Here is an 18860-nt window from a genome sequence, read left to right as displayed (position 1 = left end):
TCCCTGAGTGGGTGGGATTTAGTTGTCTTTCTCCCCAAAAGAAAACATAACTGATACTAAACTGATATTTCTTTAGATTTTTGACTAAGCTGAAGATGGTGCCCATACAGTAGTGTACTTCATCTTATTAAATTTTTTATGCAAGTTCCTTGAACAGTTACCAAGTTAAAACAAAGAGGAGAAATTGAGTAGACTGTGCAAGTGATATTTTCAGATGATATGGAAAATCAGCTAGAATCAGCACTTTCTGAAACCTAGTCATTAATCCAGGAGTAGGCCAGAGTAAGACAGCATTCCTTGTATGTGAGTTCGTCCCATCCTCAGTGTGGACCCCGATAGTGCTCTGCCTCTTTTGGCTGATCTGAACTTTATTCATGCTATATATTAGAGTGTTGTGCTACCATGTGACTAGACTAGGACGTAGGTCATGTCATATGTCATTGTCTGATGTAAAAATTGAACAGATTTGAACAGTAACTTAGCAGTAGTGAGACTGAAATAATTAACAGGACTTCTTCATCATTCTTTCTGAGAAGCCCCCAGTGGTACGTTAATGTCTGATCTGTTGAGGAGTATCATTTTACATTCCTGTCTGAAGCCAAATATAACTCATCAGAAGTTTAAAGGGCAGAACAGCTGTAGTATCGTAGCTTCTGGCTTCCCTTCCAAAAGTGAGGAACAAAACTGCTGCAGTTGATTAGAAAAATCACTCTAAATATTGGATACTGATGTAGTAAATATATCGATGTAGTTGCATTTAGGCACTTCGCAATCAAGCTGTCAGTTTTCAAGGTGCATGGGTTTGGGTGTTTTACCAAATTTTATGTTAAATGTGCAAGAAGAAAGTTCTTGTCCTTTCAGCCCAGTCACACTTTAAAATTTCTAAAGGTTCTAGTTCTCATTGACATCATCATCTTATTGTGGCAGTGCTTATAATGTCAAAATAAACCACCAGAAGGATGCGAATTTTTAGAGATCCTGATTACGCACATTTTAAAAAATGCTGTGCTATAAACTAGGAAAGATTATTGTTAGCATGGGCTGATTTCTTGGCTTTGGTATGTAAGAGCACAGAAGAGTCTTTGTTTTGTTCTTGGGAGAGCTGTTTCTGTGTTGTTGCCTGAGGATAACTTTCTCAACATGTGGTGGTCCATCTTGTCTAAAAATACATAAATTAAATAAACTCCAATACCTGTGTGGTACTGGAAACCCAAAATGTTGGAATTAGAAAATAGACTAACCTTAACTGGTTCATGTCCTTTTATTTTTAAGCTTGAGTTCAATTAAAAATATTTTATGTGGGGCTCATGCACTTAAATGTCTGTTACTTGTAGAGGAGGAGTTTAAAGCTGGTCCTAGTGTCTCTGCTGCAGTGATCATTTATCTTTCTCACTTTTTAGTGTGGTTTGATTTTTTGGTCTGAATTTAGCACTGATGCAAGGTCCTGCATCAAGAACTCTTAAGACCTAAGTTGTTGTCATAGCCACAGTATAGACACAGCATGGAGAGAAGCAGCAGGGCAATCTTCCCTGCCTTGCTCTGCTAACATGCATCAACCTTAACTTGGAGGCTGACTTAGAATAGTTCAGTTTCAGGACTCATCAGTTCTTGATGCATCTCCTCAGACTGCCAAGAAGGATTCAGTCAGTGCCACTGTGATTGTTTTTGTGATGTGGGATGGTGGTCCATCCAGACAACTTGCTTCATTATTGACTACTGAATAGTAATCTGAGTAACAACTTTTGGTCACTATCTTTGTGGACTGAGTTTGAACTAGTGACATAGGCCTGGTCTACACTACGCGTTTAAACCGATTTTAGTAGCGGTAAACCGATGTAACCCTGCACCCGTCCACACAACGAGGCCCTTTATATCGATATAAAGGGCTCTTAAAACCGGTTTCTGTGCTTCTCCCCGACAAGAGGAGTAGCCCTGAAATCGATATTGCCATGTCGGATTAGGGTTAGTGTGGCCGCAAATCAACAGTATTAGCCTCCGGGCAGTATCCCACAGTGCACCACTGTGACCGCTCTGGAAAGCAATCTGAATTTGGATGCTCTGGCCAGATAGACAGGAAAAGCCCTGCAAACTTTTGAATTGCATTTCCTGTTTGCCCAGCATGGAGCTCTGATCAGCACGGGTGGCGATGCAGTCCCAAATCCAAAAAGAGCTCCAGCATGGACCGTACGGGAGATACTGGATCTGATCGCTGTATGGGGAGACAAATCTGTTCTATCACAGCTCCGTTACAGAAGACGAAATGCCAAAGCATTTGAAAAAAATCTCCAGGTTATGATACAGAGTACACAGCACAGTGCTGCGTGACAAGCGTAACGGAAAGCCAAAGAATCAAATGGACGCTCATGGAGGAAGGGATGGGGACTGAGAACTCCAGCTATCCCACAGTCCCCGCAGTCTCCAAAAAGCATTTGCATTCTTGGCTGAGCTCCCAGTGCCTGTAGGGTCAAACACATTGTCCGGGGTGGCTCAGGGTATATCTTGTCAATTTACCCCCCCCTCCCCCCCGCCATGAAAGAAAAGGGAAAAAAATCATTTCTTGACTTTTTTCAATGTCACCCTATGTCTACTGCATGCTGCTGGTAGACGGGGTGCTGTGGCACTGAACAGCTGCATCCTCTCCCCTCCCCTCCCCGGTGGCAGACGATACAGTGCAAAAGGACTGGTAGCCGTCCTTGTCATCATCCCGTGAGTGCTCCTGGCTGGCCTCAGGTGAGGTCGGCCGGGGGCGCCTGAGTAAAAATAGGAATGACTCCCGGTTATTCCCAGCAGATGGTACAGAACAGCTGGTAACCATCCTCATCATAGCAACTGGGGGCTGAGCTCCATCAGCCCCCTGACCCCCTTTCATGTCTAAAGAAAAGATTCTGTACTGCCTGGATTATCATAGCAGCGGGATGCTGGGTTCCTCTCCCCCCCCACTGTTTAATGTCCTGCCTGGACTATCATAGCAGCTGGAGGCTGCCTCCCCCTCATTTTATCTCGCTGAAAAGTCAGTGTTTCTTATTCCTGCTTTCTTTATTACATCATCACACAAATGAGGGGACCCTGCAATGGTAGCCCAGGAGGGTTGGGGGAGGAGGGAAGCAACGAGTGGGGTTGTTGCAGGGACACCCCCTAGAATGGCATGCAGCTCATCATTTCTGCGAGATCTGACACGGATCGGCTGTGCTGTCTGGTACACCTGCCCCATATTCTAAGCAGGACTGACTCTATTTTTAGATACAACATAAAGGAGGGAATGACCCGGGGAGTCATTCTCATTTTTGTCTTTGCGCCCCCAGCCGACCTCAGCGAAGGTCAGCCAGGAGCAACCATGACAGCAGCAGACAGTACAGAATGACTAATAACTGTCATCTCATCGCTATTTACAATGGCATAGCAGACGGTACAGAACGACTTGTAACCGTCTTTGCTACCTTGCAAAGGCAAATGAATGCTGCTGTGTAGCTGTCATGGTCTAATTCCCCACTCTGAACCTTAGCGTCCAAAAGATGGGGTACCAGCATGAATTCCTCTAAGCTCAATTACCAGCTTAGAACCTGTAGCACTGCCGCCAACCATGAATTCCAGTGCCTGGTACACTCTGGTTCCCACAAAACCTTGCCCGGGGACCCCCAAGACCCAGACCCTCTGGATCTTAACACAAGGAAAGTAAACCCTTTCCCTCACCGTTGCCTCTCCCAGGCTTCCCCTCCCTGGGTTACCCTGGAAGATCACTGTGTGATTCAAACTCCTTGAATCACAAAACAGAGAGGACAATTCACCTTCCTCCCTCCTTCTCTTTCCCCCTCCCAGACTCTTCCTGAGAGAAAGTAATCCTGGCACAGAGAGAAATCAGCCTCTCTCTCCCTCTTCCCTCCTTTCTCCCCACCAATTCCCTGGTGAATCCAGACCCCGTCCCCTGGGGTCTCACACCAGAATAAAAAAAACAATTAGGTTCTTAAACAAGAAAAACTTTTAATTAAAGAAAGAAAAAACAGTAAAAATTATCTTTGTAAATTTAAAAAAAAATGGAATAGGTACAGAGTCTTTCAGCTATAGACACTGAGACTGAGAACACCCTCCCAGCTTAAGTATACAAGTACAAATTAAAATCTTTTCAGCAAAATACCAATTTGAACTTCTTCCAACCAAATACACATTTGCAAATAAAGAAAACAACCATAAGCCTAACTCGCTTTATCTATCTAGTACTCACTAGTCTGAACTTATAAGATCCTGTATTGGAGAGAAACCTGGTTGTACATCTGATCCCTCTGAGCCCCCAGAGTGAACAACAACCAAAACTAACAGCACAGCACAAAAACTTCCGTCCCTCAAGATTTGAAAGTATCCTGTCCTCTGATTGGTCCTCTGGTCAGGTGACAGCCAGGCTCACTGGTCTTGTTAACCCTTTCCAGGCAAAGAGATATGAAGCACTTTTGTTCTATTAACTCTTACTTATCTGCTTATGACAGTAGCGCTGCAGTACCGCCTCTGTCAGTGGCATCCAGTACACATACGGTAACAGTGACAAAAAGCAAAACGGCGTCTATGCTATGGCGTCTGCCAGGGCAATCCAAGGAAAAAGGGCATGAAATGATTGTCTGCCGTTGCTTTCCCGGAGGAAGGAATGAGTGACGACATTTACCCAGAATCACCCGCGACACTGTTTTTGCACCATCATGCATTGGGATCTCAACCCAGAATTCCAATGGGCTGGGGAGACTGCGGGAACTATGGGATAGCTACCCACAGTGCAACGCTCCAGAAATCGACGCTAGCCTTGGTACATAGACGCACACCACCGAATTATTGTGCTTTGGCCGCGTGCACTCGACTTTATACAATCTGGTTTACAAAACCAGTTTATGTAAAATTGGAATAATCCTGTAGTGTAGATGTACCCACAGTGTCCTATTCTGAGTGTCCTACGATGTCCTATTCTGATACCGCAGACACACGGTCTTAAGAGTTTTTAAGCATCTCTGTGGGAGGAAGGGGGCATTCTGTCATTAAGGGAAAGAATAGCCTTTATACAAAAGGGAAATAAGATAGTCTCTGTGAATTGACTTCAGTGGGAGAGTGGTTATTCCCTCACCTCCAAAGTCAAAATTCAGAGTGGAGGGGAAACGGTGGCTTTCGTAGCACAACCAGTCTCTATGTGTGCTTAATATTGATTTAACATAAGTTATTGAAAAGATGCACTCTTTTCTTAAATATGACTTTTCAAGCAAACCTAAAGCCTGTGCCTTGTCTGAATCTCTCTTAAAATTCTTTGAATATTTTTAAAACTATATTTTTTTCTCTTACTCTGTGACGTAAGTGACCATCTTGTTATCTGGCCTTTCTGAAGTCTTAGCTCCACTTTCTTTGCTGGTTTACATTCTATGTATCCTAATTTTATGGACACCTATAGTTTCTCTTAAGACACAGTAGAAATAAAATCAAGCACTACAAGCTCCCTATGTAGTCAGTGGGAGTCTTATGTGTAACAGTTATAGTCTTGGGCCCTAAGGGTGTGTCTGCACTGCAATTCAACATCCGTGGCTGGCCTGTGTCAGCTGACTCAGGCTCACGGGGTTATGGGGCTATTTAATTGAGATGTAGACCCTCTCCCCTCACAGGGTCCCAGAGCCTGGGCTCTGGCCCAACCCTGAACACCTACCAATTAAATAGCCCCATGAGCCCAAGTTGGCTGACGTAGCTCAGCTTCTTATGTTGAATTGCACTGTAGATGTACTCTTGGTCACCTAAATTTTAATTCTAGTTCATTGTTTTTTACATAAAATTGAATGATAAATAGTATAACTATCTTCATCAACAAAAACAACGAGGAGTCCTTGTGGCACCTTAGAGACTAACAAATTTATTTGGGCATAACCGTTCGTGGGCTAAAACCACTTTGAATTTTAGCCTACAAAAGCTTATGCCCAAATAAATTTGTTAGTCTCTAAGGTGCCACAAAGACTCTTCGTTGTTTTTGCTGATACAGACTAACACGGCTACCACTCTGAAACCTATATTAATCAGTGGAATCGATGCAATGCATAATGTAGAGTGTTGGCCTAGTTTATTTGAAACTATTTTGGCAAAGCTTCCTTCAAAAACTGTGTCTTAGCAGTAGAATGAGATGTGATATCTCAGTGCTTCTCATAATGAGCTCCATGAACTGGGACATGAAGGGACACTTTCTAAAGAGTTCTTTCAGAAAGGAGAATATTATGGGCAAACCCTCTGTAAACGTGACATGTTAACAGAAGAATGTAGTCAATTACAAATCTCTGCTTTTATGACCATAGCATATCCTTATAGGAACATATGGTTTCTCAGACCTTTGGCTTTGTCCTATTGGTGTTAAAGTAAGGGTGGGGAGTGGATCAGTATTGCAGCTGGACAGTCCATAGAATACTAGCCTACTTCGAAGTGAGACTGCTAGGCTTTTGGTCCATAGTTACAGTAATTGGCAGATAATTAAGAAGGAAAGACCAGAATGCTAAAAAGAAATAGTTTGCATCTTAAAGACAGGAAAGGTAATTATTCTAAACTCACCTAAACATCATTTTGAGCTCTTGTACTTCCTCAGCATTTGCAGTAAGTGGTTAGTCCTCTGTTTTGCAACACATTTATCACTATCTGAATTCAGACTCCTGCATTCATAAATCTTATTTCAGCAAGTCTGGACTTGTTCACCTTTCAGTCTGCAGACTGAACAACAGGCTTAGTATCTGTGCAGTAGAAAACAAATCTATCATGCTTCTTTCTGAATATTTGGATAAGAAAAGTGAAGTCCTTTAGAGGCTTAAACACTAAATTACTCCCGTTGGACCTAACCTGTGAAGAAAATCCTTGTTTAAAAACAATAGCAAATAAACTACCTTGTGCTTTACTGGAAATGTTGTTTGCATCCAGATGACTCTAGCCAGTTTGTTAAATCAGTGTGCTACCTCTCTCTACCTTACCATAGTGCTAATTATTCAGAGGTAAATTATTGTAGGGCTAAATTGTCACATGGCTTCACAGGTTAATTTATTCTTGGTTGAAATCCATAGTCTCCTCATCAGACAGTATTTTAATAATTAAAGAGAAGTTCCCACACATCTTGCATGCTGATGTGGGGTTGTGTACAGGGATAAAGTGACAGTGAATGTATGTATGGAAAGAGGAGGAATTGTTATATTGAGGAGACTTATTTTAAACTACTGTGAAACAATTTAGGAGTGGAGGCCTAGAACAGGTTACGTATGTCCTTTATCAGTAGAAAGAGCCAGGGAAAAATCACTTGCTTTGGGAGAAGTGAGTCAGGAATCTTTATGTTGGGAATCTCTCTGTATTAATTACAAATATTTATTCTAACATGCCTTTTAAGCAAAAATTAGATCTTTAATTCTCCACAGCTGTAGATCCATCTATGATAGAAGCTGGACTTACACTGTGGTGGTGTATACATCTCAAATTTTCACTTGTAGGCACTGAAAGCCTCTATACCTTTCTTGTTGCAAAGCCTTCCCCAAAAAGAACATTTGCCCTGTTACATCATCCTTACAGAGAACAATCTTCAAGCAGTAATAACAGAAGTGTGAACTGCTATATACTCCCCCACACACTCTGTCCGCAGGCTCCTCAATGGTTATATGTATACTAGGATATTTGGACCTGTAACTACTACCAAGTGCAACTTCATTGGTATAGTTTGGAAGTGGTAGCACTGTGGTACACTTTAGTGCAGTCAGGGCTTGTGCATTTTTACTGCCAGGTTGTAGGGTAGGGGTAGTATGGTGTAGCAAGTCTGACCCCTAAGTTACGAGTAGAGCTGTAGCAATTGGGAATTACGAGTCTGAAAATTCTGCTGTAGACAAGGCCAATAAGGTTCAACTTTAAAGCTTTCCTGTGATTAGTTAGTGTTAACACACTTCATGAACTGGCAGGTTATAAAATTATGCTTTAATTGTGCAGGATAACCTATACCAATTTGTAACTGTAATTTTGTACGTATAATCCAGGTTTGTTTTTGTTGTCATGCTGTATGTGGTGAAGCAATGAAGTGAGTAAACGGGGTTGTCTGGTTTCCTTGTGAATCATTAATTATGTGTATATATGAGTCTTTCTGGAAAATGTCTTGATGGCACTGCATATGGCTATGTAAATGTTTTTAAGCTAGGTCTATAACTCAATAGTCTAAGCATCAGGTTTGGAATAACTAGATTCCCTTTAACCATAGACTCAAATCCTGTATCTCAGAAAGATCAGAAGACTACCGTGCGGTTTACTTTACGTTACAGGCATCTTTTGGTAAGACCTTAAATACAAATATTCTGCAACCTGTGAAGTTATATAAAAAGTCAGGGGTGTGTTTTGTAAGCAGAAGAGGCTGTCCCAGTACCTTTAACCAAAATTATTTTCCCTCCCTTTCCAGTTTTGTGTCGTTTTCTACCATTTACTCATCATGTTGCTTTCCCTTTGCTATACCCACCCATATATGGCTTCCAAAATGGGTACAAATGCTGCAAAAAATAGGAATACTGCAAAAGCAGGGTTTTAATCTCTATTCTGGCTTTCTCAAAAGCGCTTGCATAATGTCCTGCACGGCTTAGCCAAGAGCATGAAGAACCCTTTCATGGCAGAGTTTATAGGATTTGAAGCTTGGGTGGGTTATACACTAAAATGCATGGAGCTTGATAATCCCATGCCCAGAAACACCCTCTCTGACTATGGCAGCAGTGAATCTGTAATGTAAATTCCATGGAGTTTTGGGAAAGGCCAGAGTGACACACAAACTGCAGCTTCCTGGCTATGGAATTTTGTTGTTCTGCTTTATATGAAGCTCATGCCCTGAATATGGCTCCATGTGTGTACATTTATTAAAAGGCAAAGTATACCAAGATATACTTAGAGAAGTAAATGCCTCATTTTACCCTTTTATAGCTGCAGCTGCACCACTTGAAACAGCATATCACATGAAAAATCCTTATAAATAGCATTGGAAGTATCCCGCTAAATAGCTGCCAAAGTCCTTGGACAACTTTGAAATATACTCTTTCAAAAAAGCTTCTGCTTATTTTGTATAAGGTGGGGTTACATTAGAATTACTGTAGTCTAGTCTAAAATCTGAATTAGTCCTATTTATCCCCCACCAGAAGTCCTCATCTGTGCATCGACTGGCTGATGGAAGCCTCCATGAGAGGCATGACTGCAGGTGGGAAGCAAGCAGACATGCTTAAGGCTAAGTTGGCTAAAGTAAGCCCTATGGTTATCCTTAACATTTAATAGAGAGCGTCAGTCCATACCGTGCTCCATCTTGATTCTTGGGGTCTTCACATGGGTCAAATAACATAGAGTGTTGGAACTTGTTGCCTCTGCAGGCCACCACTATTAAAAAGAGAGCGAGCTGAAATCTGTACCTCCTATAAAGTGGGTCTGGACTTTTCTTCTTTCCAGTTACCAGTTGGGTAGAGTTTAGACATACTTGACTTTCAGCATTTACAAGTCAAAGATTTTATTGTGAAATCTGGATATCAGGTGACTCTATCTAGATCTATAACCACATTTGAGGAGTTGACCCAGGAGCAGGCTGGAACAAAAGGTTTAATTTCTAAGATGTATATACAATTTTAATTGAAAAAGATGTTGATAAGAAAACAATCCAGATGAAAAGATGGGAAAGGGATTTGAACAAAAAAAAATGGATCTGGATGAATGGGTTTCTAAATATAGGAAAGGGACTGTGCATCTTAAGTTTGTGTAGGTTATAACATTTTATAAATTGCCATAGAGATTACGTTTAACTCCAGTTGAGATCATCATCATTTTTGCTACTAGGAAGGTGCTGTTTTGGTGGGGCTGTAGGGAAAGGGGAACATTATTACATATGTGGTGGCTGTGTTCAGGAATTAAACACTATTGAGAGGAAACTCTTAGAGATTCATTTTATGACAAAATGCTGCTTCCTGGAGAGCTCCGAGCTACTTACTTAATGCTCCAGTAAAGGAGCTGCATTTTAAACAGAAAAATTAATAAATGTCTTTCTTTTTGTTAGCTGCTTTACCCTGTATTGCACATTATTGTATACATATGATCCCCTCCTACTGAATTTGGGCATAATAAAATATGGACTGTTCTTGTAATGGAAGGCTTTGACACTGAGCTCATATACAAGAGAAGCACAAAAGAAGAGAGAGCTAGAAATTTGGTTCCCCTTTCCAGTGTATGAAGAGGAAGAGAGCTCTCCAGTCACAAGACAGAATTTTTAGCCAGGTTTTTTTAATATTTACTTGTCCGCGATCAAGTAATGTACAATGTAATAGTTTACAATAAAATGTTAGCATTTCCTTCATAAAAAGTGCCTTCTCACCACCAATGAACAACCCTCCGCAGCTCTTTTCTTTTCCTCTGCTCAAAAAAAAAAAAAGTGTGTGTGGAGGAGGGCAGAAGTCTTAGCTGATCTGTTCCACTATTTATATACAAAAAGCTATCCTGCATGTGTGGCGTTAGAAAACCACAATTCTTCCTTTTTCCTTATTTTTATTTAAAGTGCCCAATTAGCCTGGGCTCATCTACTTAAATCATTATTAAAACACACTAAACCTAAGTGTTTTATATCAATGGCATCTGAGGGTATGTCTGCACTATGAAATTTAATCGATTTTATAGAAGTCGACTTTTAGAAATTGCTTTTATACAGTCGATTGTGTATGTCCCCACTAAGCGTATTAAGTCGGCAGAGTGTGTCCTCACTACCGTGGCTAGGATGGACTTACGGAGCAGTGCACAGTGGGTAGCTATACCACAGTTCCCGCAGTCTCCGCCGCCCATTGGAATTCTGAGTTAAGCTCCCAATGCCTGATGGGGCAAAAACATTGTCGCGGGTGGTTTTGGGTACATGTAGTCAGTTGCCCCTCCATCCGTGAAAGCAATGGCTGTCAGTGGTTTTGCGCCTTTTTTCCTGGGTTACCCATGCAGACGCCATACCATGGCAAGCATGGAGCCCACTCAGCTCACCATCATGCACTTTAAAAGCTCGCTGGCACTGTTTGCTGTCTACGTCAGACCTCAGCGCAACCAACATTCCCATTGTTATTGCTGCTTGCTGTGTGCTCCATAATATCTGTGAGAGTAAGGGGGAAACATTTATAATGGGGTGAGAGGTTTAGGCAAATCGCCTGGTGTCCAATTTTGAGCAGCCAGACACCAGGGTGATTAGAAGAGCACAGCAAGGCACGCTGCGCATCACAGAGGCTTTGAAAACCAGTTTCATGACTGGCCAGGCTACGGTGTGACAGTTGTGTGTGTTTCTCCTTGATCCAAACCTGCCCCCTTTGTTGATTTTAATTCCCTGTAAGCCAATCACCCTCCGCCCTTCGAAATAAAGTAACTATTGTTTTGAAACCATGCATTCTTTCTTTATTAAATTTAAAAAAAAATGAGATAATGGATGAGGTAGCCCGGGTGAGATGGGGGAGGAGGGAAGGATGTGGCCACATTGCTTGTTGTAGTCACACTAAAAATCAAACTGTTTGAATGACAACCTTCTGTTGCTTGGGCCATCCTCAAGTGGAGTGGCTGGATGCCTGGAGATTCCCCCCGGAGTTCTTGGGCATTTCGGTGAGGAGGCTATAGAACATGGGGAGGATGGCAGGCAGTTATACCGTGGATGCAGCGGGGGTCTGTGCTCTTGCTGGCTTTCCTCAGCATCAGGTCCTACCTCCGCTCTTCGCACTCACTTAATTCTCTCCTGGCCTCTGCTTCCATGCATTAAGCTGTGCCCTATCAGTGCAGGAGGACTGTATGAGCTCGGAAAACATGTCATCGTGAGTGCGTTTTTTTTCACCTTCTAATCTGCGATAACCTCAGGGACAGAGATGATAGGGGGAGCGTAGAAACATTCTACGCTCTATGATTCTGGGGGGACTGCATGGTCACCTGTGCTGCTGAGTTCGCCACACTGACCAAACAGGAAATTAAATTCAAAAGTTGCCGGAGCTTTTCCTCTGTACCTGGCTAGTGCATCGGAGTTCAAAGTGCTGTCCAGAGCAGTCACATTGGAGCACTCTGAGATAACTCCCAGAGGCCAGTACCGTCAATTTGTGCCTGCACTATCCCAGATTCAACCCAGCAAGGTCGATTTTAGCGCTCATTCCCTCGTCGGGGGAGGAGTACAGAAGTCGATTTTAAGAGCCCTTTAAGTCAACGGAATGGAGTTGGTTGTGTGGACACATTCATTTTAAAATCGACCTAATGCAGCTAAATTCGACCTAACCCTATAGTGTAGACCAGGCCTAAGTTATGTGCCACAATCAGCAATAAGCCAAAATTTTACCTACCATCACCCTATTAAGCAAAATCCAGAGTAAACAGAATGGCTCTACACTGAGTCCTGTGACTGAAGATGTGGGTTCTGTCAGACTGTGGAACCTGCTTCACCTGTTTAAGAAAAATGCTCTGCCAGCTTCACTCACCACCCCACTCCCCTGGTGATCAAATCCAGGGACTTTTAGCACAAGTGGCGGGGTGGGGGGGAAGCAAGCTAAGTATATGTAGACTGCAAATAGATGACAGTTGGCTATTTTTACCTCTTCTGTAAGGGTAACAGTACTGTGTCTGATGTTAGTAGTGAGCATTTGTGCCAAGGAAGTGGTTTACTTTTGGGAGGTAGGAGTGTAATGAGACTGGAATGGAGGCTGTGGCTAGGGAAGATGTGGTGGATAGAAGTTGATGCCTTTAAATAGAGTAGTTTGTTGGTTTTTTTAAATAAAAACAGGAAAATGTAACAGGTTCAATAGCAATGGGTAATAGGTGAGGACTGGGGATGGGCGGGTATCGAGGTGAAGAGGTAAGAAAGATTTAAGAACAAAGGAAATATCTCATAAATAGACTTATGGGCCATGTGACCTTTTATTGTACTTCTGACTTGGTATCCCCACTCCACCCTAACCCTCCTTTGTGTCTGTTTCTTATTGAGTTGTAAGCTCTTCAGGACAGGAACAGTCTTTCTGTGGCCATACATTACATGGGCAATTTTGGATTCTCCTACAAGCAAATAATGAAGAACAGTAATAATCTGCTGTTATAATGTGCATTTCTTATGCCACGGTGTCTCAGTCCTGGTATCATTGACACTTTTAATAATTCATAGGTGTTAGGGAGGGAAATAGCTGCAACAGTCTTTTTCTTTCCATCACTATATGGATTTCCTTCTTGGTAGCTCTGTTGGTTACCTAGGAACCAGGAGTAGGATGGCATTTGATTGACTGTGTTGGAAGAGTTGAAGTTTTGGTGGTTTTGAGCAGCAGACAGATATATCTACACAAATATGAAATGCTTTATTTTTATGAGACTGGTAAAACTGCATTGAATTATTAGTCAAGCTATCCTCTCGAAAATGTTTGCAAAGGAGTATTTTTGTAAGTGATTCAGGTGGATGTTTTGGCATAAATATGCCGTGTTTAAAAATGACAGTATTTTACTGGACTGGATGACTTGGGGGCAATGCAGGGGTAGGGAAAGGGTTATGAAACCTTTCATCTCTAGGTTACTGGTTTAAATTGAGCCCAAGTCAGTAGAGACTGACTTGTTAACTTCTGAAGGCTGTTTGACCTATGTGAAAGGAATTGGCAGTTTGAATCCAGTTCCTAGTGGACCAGATATCTGTATCCTATACTGCTTCCAGGACTGGCACTAGTTGACGCCCTTGCTGGCAGTCTCAGGAGAGAGACTGGGGTTAGGTTAGGCATGGTGTGGAAACAAAGATTCTCATACCTTCAAGTGGTCCCTCTAGTTCAAGGTCTGTTAGTTACTCCTGGGGAAATTCTGCACCACTGTGTGCGCATAATAAATGAGCTGTGTATATTTTTATTTTTTTGTGCAGAAAAAATCTTCTGAAAAGTTGCTGCAGTTCTGCATTTTGCCACCAGAGGGCACTGTGGCAGTAGAACAGAGCAGCAGCTCCCAGCCAGCTAGGGAAGAGAGAGAGCCTGCCTTCTTCGCAGCTTCTGCCAGGCCAAGTCAGGAGACGGGCTTTGGGGAGACAGACCGTGTGGGGTGCTGGGGGGAGGGTCAGACGGGCTCATAAGGGCTAGTGGGGAAGGACAGACTGGGGCAGGGGCTGAGTGGAGTGGAAGCAGAAAACCACGGGGGGAAAAAGGGGCATGGTCACATGGTGATAGGGGAGGAGGTGCAGAGCTACATAGAGATGGGGTTGGCTGGATGTGGACACAGACACATGGGGACGGGGAGAAGGTGCAGGGACACATAGGGACAGGGGAGTGGCTGGGTGGGGGCACAGACACATGTGGACAGGAACACATGCCTGACTGAATGGGAGAGACTATGGGTCAGCTAGGGTCTGGTGGGGGCAGCTCCCTAACGGTCTCCCCCAACCCCTCCCCAAAAAACCTGTTCCATACTTTTCCCACCCATGCCCAACAACCCTCCAAGTTCACACCCAGGTGCCTTCCCACCAATTTACTTCACTCTCCCTCAGCTCCTCCGTTACCCCTGACTCCCGCAAGGCTTTGCAGTGCTTCTGGGGGGGGGGCTGCAGGAAATATGATTGTGTATTGTAGTTTAAATGAATCATTGCTCAGAGTTCTCTATTAATATGCCTAGTAAAGAATCAATTTAAAAAACATTTTCTGAATCTTTTTTGTTATCTGTATTGTTACACACATTCTTGCTAACAGGTATTTTGAAATAAATGACAAAAAATAATTGAAACTGGTGTGATTATATTGTGCTATTTTGACAAATAAAATATGCAGAATTTGAAAATACTGTGTGCAGAATTTTTATTTTTTTGTTGCAGAATTTCCCCAGGAGTAGTTGTGTGGGCACTGTGAGGATGGAGGGACCTGTTCCTGCGCTGTATCCGTTCTGTGGCTAAAAAGTGTTTCTGTTTCCACAGCTGTTTAATCCAGCACCTTTGAACATTTACTGAATTTTCAGCTATTGTGCTATAGTTGTTACTCTGAGTGACAAATGCCTTTTCATTCTATACGTTAGATAGAACTTGATGAATCCCAAATAGAGAAGCAGTGGCTGTTTTCTAGCTACACGTTGAGTGTCCTGCAGATATTGGTGTAAAACTACATCTGGTCCAGTATTTTTGCCTTGTCTTGTCCCACATCTTGTCAGTGGGCTATGAAAGGCTGATTGAGATTTCCTTTGCTGAGTTAGTGTGTCAGGCAGCTGCCGGGTATCAATTTGCCTGTTTGCATTAGGCACATGGCTTAAATGATTAAACACAACATGTAGAAATCTTTGTGTTGAATTCTTTGACAAATATTCAGTGTTGTCCTTTGGCATGTGCATGCATATGTAAATCGGTTGCAATAGTGATTGCACATGAGATAGAATTTACAAGACTCTAAGGCAGGGGTTCTCAAACTGGGGCTTGGGACCCCTCAGGACTTGTAAGGTTATTATATGGGGTGTCACGAGCGGTCAGCCTCCACCCCAAACCCCAATTTGCCTCCAGCATTTATAATGGTGTTAAATTAAAAACACATTTTTATACATTTACAAGGGGGGGGTCACACTCAGAGGCTTGCTGTGTGAAAGGGGTCACCAACACAAAAGTTTGAGAACCACTGAACTAGAGCACTCTTGTTCTCCCAGTCCCTCCACTCAAAGTCACCGACGTTCTGAGGACAAGTCTATATAAAGGGCAGAATGCCCTTGCCACCTCTGTTATTTTCAGCCATGTGCCTGGACAGACGTGAACCTCTCCAGGCTCTTTGAAGCTAGAGCTGCTTTTTTTCTCAGTTAGCATTAGCCAGGGTGGATTTGCTGCCATTATAGATTTTCCCTTCTAGTGAGAGAATGGCAGATTTCAAATTAATGAAGGCTACACTCATAAAGACCTCTAAAATTCTGGAATATGCTGCTCAGACAGTTCCACTTTTGTTCCTGTTGCCTGCCCCTCCCTTCTCACATTTATCTCCAGAAGTCTTCTCCTTGTCCAGATCTATTCTGCTTCGAACAATCTTCTTTTCATTGAACTTTTTGAAACTTTGCACTTTTAGAGAGAGGTAAGGGATTGACTCTGTATACACAAATTTGCACAGGGACAGTAGGGTTGAGGTCTGTTATTTCTCACCTCTGTAAGTTATTTATTTCTTTAAAAACATTTTTGCTGTTAACAAGCATGTTATCTCTGGAGATGCAAATCGACAGTTTGAGAACAGCAAAACTAAGCATCTCTGATGGTATGTTCTAGACTGAGCACTAGTCTCACTGGGTAGGTAGAAAGATTAACTTAAATAATCTATACAGAAGCCCCTGGAACTCCATAAAATCAGGTCCTTAATCCATGAACTATTGAAACTCATTTACAAAACTTTTCGTAAACATTACATGAATATATTGTCTCATACTATAGAATTAGAATTTATAATCCCTATTCCATGATGAGATGTCTTTGCACTATAATGTATCTTAATTAAAACTATCTTTAAATAGGTTTTTTCCTCAAAAAGCATTTTATCAAAAAAATCTGATTTTTTTTAAATATATTTTTTAAAAATAATTGATTTTTGTCCATCCTGGCGTTAGCAGTTCGTTTAGTCAGATGGTGATTCTCTTTCAGTTCTGTGTGATGGCAGAACTGAAAAAGCAGAAGAGCCTGGGATTAAAATACGCGTTTCCTGCCCAGGTGTCTTCCTGGCATACTGCAGCCACATACAGTGCCTCATGTGCCTGGAGAAGGACATTCACCTTCTGGGTGTTTGATCTTCTGCATTCACTCCCAGAATCCACAAGGATAAAGAGACTTTCCTGCCAGGGCCAGCGTTGGACTCACTGGGGCCCGGGCCAGAAACTAAGGAGCGGGCCCCTACCCTGCTGAAGCCAAAGCCCAAGCCCCACTGCCCAGGGCTGACGCCTGAACTGCTTGGTATTGCCATGCCCCTTCCCAACATTCCTCTGTGCCCTCTGGGGGCGGGGGGGGGTGCCCCACAGTTTGAAAACCTCTGCTTTAGTGTGATTTATTTCCACTTTTAGAGATTAAATTACAGTAATACTCGTATTACATTTACCCATAGTGACTCTGTAGCTGTGATGTAACTTAGCTTTGCAGGGCCCCCTGTGGCTTGGGGCCCCAGGCAATTGCCCTGCTTGCTACCCGCTAACGCCAGCCCTATCTCCTGCAGCTCCTCGTCCGAAAGGGAGCCCTCCAGGTGAGACCCTCTGGAAGATTGCTCAGGTCCAGTCCAAGATCTGTAAGGCCTATCTTAGCCCCTGTGGCTCTCAGCAGCAAAAGACTGAGAAGTCCAAAGTTCTTGCAAAGGCTAGAGCCATGTCCTACATATGTAGGTATAGTGCAGACTTCCTTGTGTAACTCTGCCAGTATGCTCTTAATCCTGACCTACATCAATCTTACTGTTACACATCTCTATGTTTGAGCAGAAACTACTAATTTTCCCAAGATATGGAATAATCTTGTTGCTGTAACTTCGTTGGTTGTAGGTTTGTTTGCAGGGTTGTCTTAACAAGAGAGAACTCAACCTGTCTGCATGTTTTTGTTAAAAAAAAAAGAAACATGTAACTAAAGGGACGTATTTGAATAGGGTCCACAACCTGGACAAAGATTCCAGAATTGGTTGAACAGATTTGGTTCAGAACTTTCTTATTCCTGATTCTGCTCTTGTTTTTAAAATGTTCCAGCAGAAAGAGAAAATCTGACCTAGGACACTATCTTATTACTCAAAAATAACAACCTGCGTTTGTTTTGATTCTGCTGGGCATGAGTGCTGGGAGCATAAGCAGGCAGTCTGTGTGCACTCACAAAAGGAGTTTGTGCCTATTTCTGGCCCTGGCATCCTGGAGGGTAGGTGTAAACACCAGCCGTTGTTCCGGTCAGTGAGTTGAGTGTTTTTGGTTTGCATATTTTCTCTTTTGGAAAAGCATTAAGAATAGGATACAGAAGAAATCTTTTCTACTCCTGAATAGCTCACAGAACTTCAATTTCCCAGTTCCATTTTTAAAGTGTCCTTTTAAGTATAGCAACACTTGTTTACAGTGTCTAATATTTGGGGGAGGGGGTTGATTTTTTTTTTAACTAATGTAAGATAATACCATGCACTGCTGAGTTTATCTTGGATTTGGCTGTAGGAAATTATCTTTACATGTGAAAAGGATTTGTGAATAGGGGTGGAATTGATTGTACCACAAAATGCAGGATTCAAGATTTTAGAGACATTGGCAGACGGTCTCTTTGACTCTCATGTTATGTCTGGGCTCAAATTTTCCAGTAAATTAAGTTTTTTGCAGTTAGTATTGGACCGTAAAAACTACTTTGTGCGTCTTAAAAGTTGTTGCAATGTCACTGCTTTCATAGTGGGGGTGCTAAAAGCCATTGAACAAAACTGTAAATATAATGGAAACCCTGCCACACCTCAACACCCCTAATTCCAACAGCCGTGCTTGAAAGCAGTAAATTTAAACTTAAAATCAAAACTATTTGGGTTTAATGGAAAGTACCTAATCTTGTGCCACTTACAAAACTCTGTGCATTGCATTATTGTCTTTCCTATATTCTGTGTGTTAAATGACTCTTCCATTACTAAACTGGAAGTGAACTATAACTTTTTAATTACCTTAGTTTCTTTTTCCTATAGGCTGCAGGTTGTGGCACAATATTAGAATATTTGTAATAATTAGACCCATTCTCTTGCATCCTGTGTACTGAATGGCTTAAAGTGACCTTTAAATCTGGTAACATAGAAACCCTAGTATGTATTTAACTTGCCTGTTTAACTATCAGAAGAACCGACCTAGCCCTCTTGGATGAAAGAATTCTGAAAGGGATATTCTCAAGTGCATCCTTCAAAAGACACATTCTAGCTATGATCTTGACACACACGTGT

The 18860-nt window shown here is 42.3% G+C and overlaps 1 protein-coding gene across 3 annotated transcripts in view; it reads left to right on the top strand.

The window, feature by feature from the left end:
- MOSMO (modulator of smoothened) overlaps positions 1-18860 on the top strand; it is a 48474-nt gene that overhangs the window by 13231 nt on the left and 16383 nt on the right. The gene's annotated exons all lie outside the window — the stretch shown is intronic.

Source organism: Gopherus flavomarginatus, chromosome 9 (genome assembly GCF_025201925.1).
Source record: "Gopherus flavomarginatus isolate rGopFla2 chromosome 9, rGopFla2.mat.asm, whole genome shotgun sequence".
Lineage (NCBI taxonomy): Eukaryota > Metazoa > Chordata > Testudines > Testudinidae > Gopherus > Gopherus flavomarginatus.
Note: the sequence above shows the minus strand (reverse complement) of the source record. Positions and strands in the feature narration are given on the sequence as shown.